General features: G+C 42.3%; 1 protein-coding gene and 1 long non-coding RNA gene across 5 annotated transcripts in view; one reads left to right on the top strand and one right to left on the bottom strand.

Annotated features, from left to right (window-relative positions):
* pappaa (pregnancy-associated plasma protein A, pappalysin 1a) overlaps window positions 1-13,271 on the bottom strand; it is a 374,601-nt gene that overhangs the window by 218,090 nt on the left and 143,240 nt on the right. The window lies entirely within an intron of this gene.
* The window catches only part of LOC138760965 (uncharacterized), a 34,450-nt gene continuing 30,491 nt past the window's right edge, over window positions 9,313-13,271 (top strand). Inside the window, exon 1 of the long non-coding RNA XR_011356005.1 lies at window positions 9,313-9,547. This is a non-coding gene — a long non-coding RNA (uncharacterized lncRNA). The remainder of the gene's footprint in view (window positions 9,548-13,271) is intronic.

Below are 13,271 nucleotides of genomic sequence, written 5' to 3'. Positions count from 1 at the left end.
CCACGGGCCTTGATCTGTTGGCAGAAGAGCAGCAACAGATTAGGGCCATGGTTTTTAAAAACCGCTTAGCATTAGACTATTTGTTAGCCACGGAGGGGGGAGTGTGTGGGAAATTGAATCTCACTAATTGTTGTTTAAAAATCGATGACAATGGGCAAGCAGTAAAGGATATTTCTTCAGGCATTCGCAAATTAGCTCATGTCCCAGTTCAGACCTGGCGACCCTTGGGCAGCGCATGGCTAGGAGATTTGCTTTCAGGAAGCTGGGGATGGATACAGACCGCAGCGCTAGTTGCTGGAGTGGTGGTGTTGGCTTTGATCCTGATCCCGTGCATCCTTCTCTGCCTCCAGTGCCTGGTTCAACAAGCGTTTTCACAGAGAGCCATCCCCGGATCCCAAGGCATGTATTTGTCCCTACTGCCCTCCCAAGAGTATACTGACACCAAGGGGTCAGAGATGCCGGTCCTTGCAATAACTCCTGAGATCTCGGTCTAATAAGGTAGCAGATGGTTGGTCTCATTTTCATAAGACCAAAAGGGGGACTGTTGGAATCTAGGGGCTAAAATATCACGGAATAGAGGACTATGTAACAATTTTTATATTTACTTCATGGTTAAGGGAAAAGTATAAGGTAATTAAGTGGCAATCACAGCATGGAGCAAAGTTGGCTGAGTACAGTAGGGGCAGAATTGTCTGCTCCCAAGAAACAAGGGAGAGGAAATGGATGAAACGATTTAGGAGGAATGCTCAACTGAAGGAGGTGTTGAGTAGCGCAGGAGACACTGGGCAGACCAGAACAAAGAATATCCTGTAAGAAACAAAGGGAATGGAAAGCCAGTCTAGGAAGAAGATTAAGGCATGAGGAGGTGTTAAGGAGAACAGAAGACATTGGCCAGACAGGAACAGAACGATGATTGGAAATATCTGGGGCAGCAATTGATTTCTGGTCAAAACAATAGGATGGTCTGATCTGGAAGATTTAAGATAAGAGGTCTACACCCGAGATAAACTGTAGAATAGGAAATTGCTGGTGATATACTTGATGTAAAAATCTAGCAAAGGAAGCCAACTTTTGTTCTGTATGGTAAATTGTAGCTATATAAACTGAGCAGACTGGACAATAGGGGTCAGTCTTGGGGAATAGCTCACTGTGCAGGTGACCTATGAACTAACGACTGACCCAGAGCTCTGTTAAGTTTTATTCTTGTGCTGTATAATAAACTGATTGTTGAACCGAATACCTTCTCCTATCACTTCATTCAACGAGCACACTGGACTCAGACGACACATAAACTAAATTGAGGGTAAGGTGAAGCCAGAGTCTGACAATCTCTTAAGTTATTTAAGATGCCACCCAAGAAACACAGTGGCAGCAGTATAAGAAAGCAAGAATAAAGCCATACAATTGATTGTTCGTCACTGAAATACAAAAGGGAAGACGACAAAAAGAAATTACTGAAAAATATGGCTGGAGCAACAGCAGTTCACCCAGTGATGGACGGGGAGGCTGAAGAGATTGTTGAATCATTTAAAAGGTTTCAGCAGAAGTGCAATTTAGCGTTCAAGAGTTATTTAAAAAATGCAACAGCAGAGGAGAAGGAGAGTTATATAATTCTCTGGACCGGGAAGCGAGGCCTTGACTTATTTAATATCTGGGAGCTTTCAGAGGTGGATAAAAGTGATCCAGAGCAGATATTTGCAAAGTTTGCTTCTCAGCTTGAACCTAGGACTAATCATAAAAGTAAATGCTATGAATTTCAAGGTTTAATGCAGGAGACTGATTAAACTGTTGATAACTTCCTCACTAGACTAAAAATTGTTGCTGCAAAATGCAAATTTAAGGATGGAGAGGAAATATTAGTTGATCAACTAATATGTGGAATGCCCATCCCGAAGTGCAAATGTCTCTTATAGGGAATGATAACTTGAAACTGGCCGAAGCTATAGACTCAGCCAGAGATTTTGAAGCCATGTGGATGCAAATGAAATCCCTATCTATGCAGACCCTCCCACAACAAAGTGAAGGAAGGGTTGATGCTATAAGGAACACAATTGGAAAAGTGAAAACCCCCAGGACCTGCAGGAAGTGTAGCTGACAACACACCTTTGATGACCGAAACAAATGCCCCGCATACAGTTCTGAATGTAGAGCCTGTGGTAAAGCAAACTACTAGGCGAAGATGTGCAAGTCTGGTTTGAAGAAAACAGTAATACCAGTGAAGAAAAAAAAGACAAGAAAATCCACCACATAAAAGGAAACAACAATGAGGATTCCAACACCCAGATACTGGACATAGAATCCATACACCTTCATGAGATGTCGAATGAGGTGAAAGAAGGAAGCGAGTTGCACACAAGGATCCAAATACAGAGAACAATCCAGAACAAGCTGACAATATTTAACCTAAAGGTGAAGCTGGATTCTGGATCACAAACCAACGTCCTTCCACTCAGATTCTACACTAGATGTTCCCAAGAACATAATAAAAGGGTATCCAAAAGACGGTGCATTGGAAACAGCAAATGTCACATTAACGGCCTATGGTGGACCCATGATCAAGCAGCTAGGGAGAGCTAAGATCAATGGGTGCCAAAAGGGAAAGAACATCCTCTGTACATTCTAAGTGGTAGATGCAGATGGACCAGCAATTCTAGGTCTGGATACCTGCCGGGAGTTGCAATTGATCTCTGTCATTTATGAGATCCAGACGAAGACAATATCTGAAATGATCAACAGAGACAAACAATCAAAAGACAAAATTATTTCCACAGAAATGTCTGCCAGGCCATGGCACACAGTGGGAGCAGACTTGTTCACCAAGAATCAAGAGTGGTATTTAATAGTAGCCTGTTCCTACTCTAAGTTTCCATTTGCCAAAAGGGTGAAAGACCTGAGAGTGTCAACACTCACCTTAGAAATGAGAGCTCACTTTGCTGAACAAGGAATACCTGAGCAAGTAATATGTGACAATGGAACACAGTTCACGTCACATGAATTCAGAAAGTTGGCTGCAGAGTATGGGTTTGTTGTCATTATATCGTCTCCATACTACCCCAAAGGTAATGGGTTCATTGAAAGACAAATGCAAACTATGAAACGCACACTAGTTAAGTGTCGCAAAACAAAAGAAGACCCATGAGCAACACCTTTAAGAGCTGACATGAAGTCCCTGGTAGAATTTTTAAATGTTAGGAGATATAAAACAACTCTTCCAAGCAAAATACACCCTCCAGAAGACAAGGAGGAAACCAGAAGAAGACTGGCTGACACAAAAGAAGGATGCCAGCATTATAACAAACTTGCACAAACATTGCCAGAACTCTTCAGAGGGCAGCATGTGCATATTTAAGAGCTGATGTTGAAAACATGGTCCCCAGCAAAGGTCATCAGAGAAGCTGAGATGCCAAGATCAAACATTGCCGAGACAAACTCAGGAAGTCAGCTGAGAAGGAACAGAATTCACATCCGGCCAATATAAGATGTGATAAAGCAGAAGCTTTAATACCAGCAAAACCTGCAACACCAATATCAAGTGAGGTATCAAGTGAAGAGACCACAACCGCTAATACCGAAACATCAACAAGCAGTTGTCAAGTGAAACACAACAAGCTATATCACCTACGTGTGGACCAGCAACAGAGCCCAACAGTCGCAGCCAAATCTACAAAATGGCAAAGGAAAATACTGCCACCAGTACGATATCAATAAGAACTATTTAAAAATAATTGTATAAATAAACGTGTACAAATTCAGTTACTTAAGTTGCACTGGAAATAAAATGATAAAGAACACTACATTTTTCTTTATCTTGAGGAGGGACATTATATAGTCACGATAATGTGAACTATTTTGTAATCACTTCTCACTGTAGTAACTGTAGTGCACACTGTGAGGCGTATGTATATGTATATGAGTGTGTATGATCAGTTTCCTGAGATGGTAGAAGACATCAGTTAGTAAAATCTCTTCGGTTATTTAAATTTTGGATCTCTAAGTTATTTAAAAATGCTCCCAAGTAACACAGAGACATAACAGTATGCACGGCTGCAAATGACCCACAGTCTTCATGGCCACAAATGGCCCTTCCCCCATGACACCGATCCTGGGGGGGGGGGGGGGGGCTCACTAAAGCTCAGCCTAAGGGTCTGGGTGGTAGTTAAACTGCCACTGCCTGGATTTGAATCTAATTCTCTTTGTAAGGTGTTGGTATGTTCTCCCCGTGACCTGCACGGATTTCCTCCAGGTCCTTTGGTTTTCTCCCATTCTCCAAAATATATGGGATTGATAAGTTAATTGGATGTATTTGGGTTGCTTAGGATTTATGGGCTGAAAGGGCCTTCTACTGTACTGCATCATCAAAATTTAAAAAAAGTAAATTAGGCCCATCAGAGTAACTCATCCAAGCGAACCAAGATGCCTACCTGATCTGGTCCCATTTGCCTGCAGGAGGTCCATATCCCTCAAATCATTTCTGTTCATGTACCTGTCTAAATGTCATTTAAATACAGTAATTGTACATATCTCAACAATGTCTTCCTCAGCTTGTTCCAAATTCTCATCAGTCTTTGTGTGGAAAAACTTACCCTCATATCCACTTCATCTTGAATCTCTGCTCTTTGGTGTTAGCCTCCCTTTCCTAGAGGTAATGACTGTGGCCATTCAGCTTATCTATGCCTCTCATCCTCCTTCACTCCAGGGAAAACAGTTGTAGTTCATCCAGCCTCTGCTTATAACTCAAGCCCTGAAATTCCGGCAACATTCTTGTGAATCTTTTCTGCACTCTCTCCGCATTCTTCCTCTCACTGTGTGTCTGCATACAAGACTCTAAGATCCATCTCACCAATATCTTGGACAACTCTTGTATTGATTGCCCTGATTGAAGAAAGCAAGCATGCCAATGCATCCTCTTCGCCATTCTATCTGACTGTGTCACCATTTTCGGTGAACTATGTACATGGACCCTCATGCCCTTCTGTTCAACCATGCCCCACAGGGCCCTGCTATTTACTGTGTATGTTCTGACCTGCTTTAACTTCTCAACATGCATCATTTAGCACTGATCTGAGTTAAATTCCATATTCCATTCTTTCTCCCATTTTTCCCATTTGATACAGATTCATTTAGAACCACAGAACATTACCGCAGAGAAAACAAGCCCTTTGGCTCATCTCAGCTGTGCCGAACTATTATTCTCCTAGTCCCACTGACCTGCACCCAGTCCATAGCCCTCAATACCCCTCTCACCCATTTACCTGTCCAAATTTTCTTGTTAAAATTGAGCCTGCATTAACCACTTCAGCTGGCAGCTCATTCCACGTTTCCATTACTCTCTGTGTGAAGTTTCCTCCTAATATTACCCCTAAACTTTTCACCTTTCACCCTTAACCCACGTTCTATGGTTTGTATCTCACCTTACCTCAATGGAAAAAGCCCACTGCATTTACTCTGTCTATATCCCTCATAATTTTGTATACCATAAAATGTTCCCTCATTCTTCTATGCTCCAGGGAATAAAGTTCTCACCTGTTTAACCTTTTCCTGTAACTCAGTTCCTGAAATCCTGGAAACATCCTAGTAAATCTTATCTGCACTCCTGGAATCTTATTAATATCTTCCCTGTAGTTAGGTGTCCAAAACTGCACACAATACTCCAAATTTGGCCTCATCGATGTCTTTTACAACTTTACCATAACATCCCAATTCCTATACTCAATACTTTGATTTATGAAGGCAAATATTCCAAAAGCTCTCTTTACAATCATATCTACCTTTGTCACCACTTTCAGGGAATTATGTTTCTGTATTTTCAGATCCCTCTGTTCTACTGCATTCCCAGAAGTCCTTGTTCTACCATTTACAGGTTTGTCCTTCCAAAATGTAACACCTCACACTTCTCTGCATTAAATTCCATCTATCATTTTACAGCCAGTTTTTCCAGCTGGTCCAGATCCCTCTGCAAGCTTTGAACGCCTTCACACTATCCACAATACCTCCAATCTTTGTGTCATCTGTAAACTTGCTGATCCAATTTACCACATTATCATCCAGTCATTGATATCGATCACAAACAACAATGGTCCCAGCACAGATCCCTGAGGCACACCACTCACCACAGGCCTCCAGTCGGAGAAGCAATCATCCACTATCACCTTCTGGCTTTTCCCCGTGAAGGCCAGAAGTTGACTCTAGTTTAGTTCCCACCATGAATACCATGTATCTTCCCCTTCCAACTAACATCCCATGGAGAGCTTTGTCAAAGGCTTTACTAAATTCCTTGTAGACAACATCCACAGCATTTCCTTCATCGACGCTCCTAGTAACCTCCTTGACAACTTAGACAACCTTCTCCACTGTCCTCTAAACCAACAATTTCAAAATCATCTGCAGACTTACTTATCATGTCACCTATGTTCTCATTTTAATCATTGAGATGTATCTTAAACAACAGGGGTCCCACCACTACACCTGCTCTGTGAATGCAATAAATTGAAATGGAAAATGGTGCCTAATTCTTATAGTATAGTTTAAAAATTTGGCCTTGCAGTGAACTGGGATTCACTGGTAGGGTGTAGTGCTGATGGCTGGCTCCGCCCCATCTACTCTCATATAAACCTGGTTTCCTGACTAAATCTAGAACCCTTCTGAAGACTACTGTTGAATTCTACCCTTAGTTATAAGCTAATAAAAGTGTTTGTTCTCCCTCCAGTTGTAAGACTTTTATTCACGCTACAGGCCTCTTTTTTCTGAATGAATAGGACACATAAATGATAAAGCTAGATGCATATAAATGGCCTTCAATAAGCTGGGGTAATGTGAAAATTGTATTTACGGTGGCTGAAATATACCATAAAAAAATAACTGCCCGATATAATGTGATTCACTATTCATTAACCAACATTGAACACTATCTTGAGCTCATTTATCATTTTATGTGTATGATGTATTTTGCTGTGTTCTATTTCTTTTAAAGACTAGTCATATATGTTAATGGTTAAAGTGTTGCAATGTGTTATGGTTTCAAGGTCATTTTTGGGTTAAAAGAAGATGCTGCAAAATTACCGCACACATTTGTCTCGGCTTTGCTAATCATTTAAGCCAGTCAGGTCATTGTGTCCAAGTTCAATCTGTGACCTGCACTGAAACAACAGCAATATGTTTAGTGTAATGCCAATGGCCTGGGTTTGAATCTGATGCTGTCTGTAAGGATTTTGTACATTTTCCCTAGGTGCTCCAATTTTCTCCCACATTCCTAAGATGTAGAGAATTGTAGGCTAAATTGGTGTATGTGGGGAAGGGCAGCACAGTCTCGTGGATCAGAAGGATCCGTTGTCATGTTGTGTCTCTAAAATTAAATTAGATGTAAGAACTAAAATCAAAAATTAAAACTGATGACCAACTGCTAGCAGAGTTGGCGACAATCAACAAGATCTTTCCCTTTAGTGGGTCCTGCAACACATGTGCCTTATGTCCTGTGGGGTATTCTACTGCCTGGACTTACATACACAGAATATCTACTTGGGCACGGTGGCTCCAATACCTTGGATGGTGCCTCAAGCAAGTGGATTCAAAATTGTGTTGGTGAGTGGGTATGGATGGGGAATGGTGTGCTTGCAGACTTTCCCCCATTCTTCCAACTTATATTCTCAAATCTCCCATTGATCATAATTATCTCTTTAATTTGAAAATCTTACTGCATAGCAATTACATAACAAGTATTTTAAGATCTATCAAAGAAAAATAATGTAAAACACTAACATCTGCAAACATTGTGATTGAAGTAAAAACACAATGCTGGAGAAACTCAGAAGGTCAAACAGTGTTCTTTATTTAGCAAAGATAAAGATACATACCAACATTTCAGAATTGACCCCCCTCATCAAGGAATGTCCATTATCCACCTCCTGTCTCTGGGTCTGTGTTCCTCAGCCTGCCCCTTCCCCCTTCCCCACCATTTTGTTCAGGTAACTGCCTACATTTTGCTCATACCTTGATGAAGGGCTCAAGCCTGAAACGTTGGTTATGTCTCTTTATCTTTGGTCTCTCAAGTACATTGTTTGACTAGTTGATTTTCTCCAGCATTGAGGTTTTACTTAAAGACAAAAATATATCTTTTTTTCTTTAAAAATGCACCATTATCTGCATATTTAAAACAAAATAAGAAAAGAGCAAGCAGAAGATTTGGAGTCTAATTTAATCTTGCAGTATTTGGTGACATTTGTAAATTACCTGAGCTTCACTCGAGGTTCATTTCATCATCAGTGCTGGTCAATTAGTGGCCTATATTGCGCTGTACAGGTATACGGTAATTACTTGCTGCAGGCAAACTAATGCCATAACAAAGAACAGCACGCAGCTTTTGAAAATAACTTCCTGAATAAAAAATGGGAGTAGTTTATTCAGTGGAAGGTACCTTATTATTCACATCATGATGGCACAGGGCAAACTGTTTCACAAGGATTGTACACTTGCAGTTATTTAAAGTAAGTGCTGTGAATGTTTGCACAAGTAAATGAAGACCTTGAGGTTCTGTTGTATGCTATTTAAGTTGTGTTACAACAAATCTTCTGTCATTTTCCATGATCAAGGTCAAGATCTTGTAGAGACACTACAAGTTCCAGTGAACCGACTGCAGAAGGTCATGACATCATGATGCGGTGACGGTAAACAGTTTAGTTTAGTTTACTCGAGATGGCAGAGGTCGACAGCATCGAGTCCACGCTGCTGAAGATCCAGCTGCGCTGGATGGGTCACGTCTCCAGAATGGAGGACCATCGCCTTCCCAAGATCGTGTTATATGGCGAGCTCTCCACTGGCCACCGTGACAGAGGTGCACCAAAGAAAAGGTACAAGGACTGCCTAAAGAAATCTCTTGGTGCCTGCCACATTGACCACCGCCAGTGGGCTGATATCGCCTCAAACCGTGCATCTTGGCGCCTCACAGTTTGGCGGGCAGCAACCTCCTTTGAAGAAGACCGCAGAGCCCACCTCTCTGACAAAAGGCAAAGGAGGAAAAACCCAACACCCAACCCCAACCAACCAATTTTCCCCTGCAGCCGCTGCAACCGTGTCTGCCTGTCCCGCATCGGACTTGTCAGCCACAAACGAGCCTGCAGCTGACGTGGACTTTTACCCCCTCCATAAATCTTCGTCCGCGAAGCCAAGCCAAAGAAAGAAAAAAAAAACAGTTTAGTTTGAACTTCCTCTCAACTGCGACCCGTTACTCTCTTCTCTTGAATTACCCACTGTGACATCATTGGCTTCAATTGATGACACCGACAGGCCTAAAACAAATTTTTGGATGATTGATGGACAGCGCAGCAGCATCCTTAAAACTGTCTGTCTTCTGGACATTGCAACCCAAACTCTGGTTCAGACAGGCAGAGACACAATACACCATTGGAAAGATACAAATGGATACCACCAAGTATTATCGTGTGGTGAGCTCCTTGGACCAGGACACAGCTGGCCATGTTGTGGATTTCCTTTCAGAACCACCACTGCACAGCAGACATGAGGCACTAAAAGCACTCCTCCAGCATATTTACAGGTAATCCCAGTGTGAGCAAACTGCATGGTTCCTCTATATCGACGGCCTGGGAGATGTCCCCTTCAGACCTTATGGGTGACATGTTGGCACTGGTGGATGGCAACAAGCTGTGTTTACTCTTTGAACAGCTAATTCTAGAATATTTGCCTGTAGCCATCTGCCTCATGTTATCCATCGAGGATTTCAGTGACCCTCGAGCAATGGCTGCACAGATGGCTATCTTGTGATGCACGAAGCAGCAGCGTGTTAAGCCCATCAAAATAAATGCTACATCATGCCCCAAGGCACCGAACCTTCGAGTCCCAACGACGAGAACATGGTCTCTGCTGGACAGACGTGACTCAGAGTCGAGCAGCTTGGGCTTCTATCACCAACATTGGGGTGCTGGTGCCCAGGCCAGCCCTTGATAAGGGCTCTGAAGGGTGGCCAGAAAAACAGCCTGCTTTATGTCTGGGATGAAAAATTCCTCATGGACACTGATTTGGAGGTTAGCGTCCTTCCTCCTTCTGGGTTCGACACTTGTACCAGAGGAGCAGGTCCTGGCCTCACAGCTGTAAATAACAGCACTATCTGTACACATGGAACAAGAACTGTGGCTGTAAAATTCAATGGCAGCATGTTTACATAGAGGTTCGCTCTTGATGTCATGTCCCAGCCGATGCTGGGAGCAGACGTCCCCCATGCTCAATCCCAACTGGTGGATATGAAAGGACACCGCTTGGTGAACAGCACGAACATCTGCATCACAGATTCAAGGTTACCACCCCACACTTGTACGCCCTTGAATGTATGAAGAATGAATTTGCCAGAATCCTCGAAGACTTTGCTGACTGTCATTGCCCAGATCTCCACTGCTACTATGAAACGCTGTGTAAGCCGCCAGAGCCCGTCGACTGCCACCTGAAAAGTTGCTCCTTGCAAAGCAGGAGTTCACTAAAATAGAGTTAGGCATTTTACACAGGTCAAATAGCCCATGGGTGTCACCGTTGTATATGGTGCCCAAAGCCATGGGAGGCTGGAGACCCTGCAGTGATTACAGATGCTTAAACGGCGCAACAACAGCAGACCGCTACCCTGTACCCCACATACAAAACTTTACAGCAAATATTATATTTTCTCAAAAATAGATTTGGTGTGTGGTTATACCCAGAAGATGTGTGTGGATTGCCAGAAGTCTAATGTAAAAAGGCACCTAAAAGCTCCGCTCCAGCCATTGAACTGCCAAAGCGCAGATTAAATCATGTACACATTGATATCGTCAGCCCAATCCCAGTGTCTAGGGGTTCTACCAGATCTCTGAGTTCACTAAGATTGCAGGGTTGCATGAATTACTGAGGGAGGTGGCACTTTGGGGAGGGTGGCTTCAGGTGGAGGGAAGTGAGAGCAACATCTCAGTTGGGACAACTGAAAGAAGATTTAAGAGGAAACAATGGGAGGGTAAGTCCAATTAAGATCTTTCTTGTACCTTCCGCAGGACAGATCATTCATAACTCTGGCAAGGATGCAAGCAATCAAGCCTCTCTTTGCATTTGAAAGGGAAATAACTGGGGAGTATGAGTGGGGATATGATAACCAAAACAACAGAAAAATTTTAAAAATTATAAATATTCCATGAAACATGCAAGTCTGAGGAAGCTGTAATAGTAGTAAAAACAAAAACTCGAGGAACTCAGCAGGTCACGAAGGGTACATTAGAGGTAAAAAAATATTACCGACATCTTGGGCCTGAGCCCTTCTTCAAGGTATGAGCAAAAAGCAGGCCCGCATTTTTGTGTTTTATAATAAATATTCCAGTTTATTAAATGGGTCGACTTTGATTTTTGTTCAACAGTTTAATTGCATAACAGTGAATCAATTGTTCATTTTTCACCTCATGCGAGTTATACTTACATCAAAGTTGTCATCATACATTTCCTAACTACTCCATAAAATCTTTATCAGCAGAATCAATTGTATCCAAAGACTGTTAAAGGCTGTTTAGTTCTTAGTGTTTATCACAATAAGGTTGGATTGAGATTTAGCAATTGACAGAATTAATTGTTAAAGATTTTGTTGCTGTTCCTGTGAAAAGGATGGTAGCAAAACAAAGGCAAGGTTATTTTTTTTCTTGTTAACTCAGAAATGAGCCCTGTGTGGCAAATCACATAAGGGCACTTGAGGTGGCCAGCACAAAATGTTTTAAACCCAGGATGTTAAAAGCTGAGCAGTGGTTCTGACACTGAAGTGTCATTCTCTCATTTCCTGAAATATATCTGGGACTCATTCCAGGCCATCGCTGCAGGTGAAAGTCTTTTCAGTTAGATTCTTGATAAACAGCAGAATATGCAAGGAATTGAATCAGGAAAGATAACAAATCAAAATAGACAAATTCTCTTTCTTTTATCTAATGGCCAGGCATTTAATTTAATTACAGGTCTTACTCTGCACTATAGATCAGTTACAAACAATGGTATAATTAACAAAGGTTTAAGCTTAACAATGAGTATTTCAGATTAGTTTCCTTGATACAGTGAAACCCTGATAATGGTATCCAGCACCTCCTGCATTGCTACTGGATACGTGGATTTTCCATTTGCTTGAGATTTCAGGTTGCTTGATTGGGGAACTAACTGCTAGGGGACATCAATTTTAAGCTTCTGTATTTTTAACCTATTTATTTCCACTTGAATCTGCAGTTTGCTTAAATTCCGGATATAGTACGTTCTTGTCTCTCACAGTGAAACTTTATAAAAGCCTTTGCTGGAAATGGATTGTCTGTGAGCAAAGGATCCTGATTTAGGTCACAATTTGGAAATGGATAGCATTTTAATTATTTAATGTAGATATTTTGATTTCAGGAATTCAATTCGTTTTTTAATTTCTGCGGTGTTTTCTTCTTATTTTTTTCTTTGGCTTGGCTTCGCGGACGAAGATTTATGGAGGGGGTAAAAAGTCCACGTCAGCTGCAGGCTCGTTTGTGGCTGACAAGTCCGATGCGGGACAGGCAGACACGATTGCAGCGGTTGCAGGGGAAAATTGGTTGGTTGGGGTTGGGTGTTGGGTTTTTCCTCCTTTGCCTTTTGTCAGTGAGGTGGGCTCTGCGGTCTTCTTCAAAGGAGGTTGCTGCCCGCCAAACTGTGAGGCGCCAAGATGCACGGTTTGAGGCGTTATCAGCCCACTGGCGGTGGTCAATGTGGCAGGCACCAAGAGATTTCTTTAGGCAGTCCTTGTACCTTTTCTTTGGTGCACCTCTGTCACGGTGGCCAGTGGAGAGCTCGTCATATAACACGATCTTGGGAAGGCGATGTTCCTCCATTCTGGAGACGTGACCCATCCAGCGCAGCTGGATCTTCAGCAGCGTGGACTCGATGCTGTCGACCTCTGCCATCTCGAGTACTTCGATGTTAGGGATGTAAGCGCTCCAATGGATGTTGAGGATGGAGCGGAGACAACGCTGGTGGAAGCGTTCTTATAAGCTGTCTGGAAAGGACAGTTCTCTGCAATCACATTGAACATTGCAGTGCAACCATTGTAAAGAGCAGAGTGACTTAAAAACACATACCAATTTGGAGATGATTGCAACTTAATGTTGAATATCAGGAGATTTACAGCAACAACCCAATGCATTTCTCCTTGGAATTCATCACTCACCGGACTCCTCTTTGATCTCTTCCATCACAACCCATGTCAGAGGCGTAATATTATTATCCTAAGTCCCAAACAGGTGGGGATCTGTTGTACATTT

This window comes from Narcine bancroftii, chromosome 1 (assembly GCF_036971445.1).
Source record: "Narcine bancroftii isolate sNarBan1 chromosome 1, sNarBan1.hap1, whole genome shotgun sequence".
In the NCBI taxonomy this organism is placed as follows: domain Eukaryota; kingdom Metazoa; phylum Chordata; class Chondrichthyes; order Torpediniformes; family Narcinidae; genus Narcine; species Narcine bancroftii.
The sequence above is the reverse complement of the archived record's forward strand: the minus strand, read 5'-3'. Positions and strand labels throughout refer to the sequence as shown.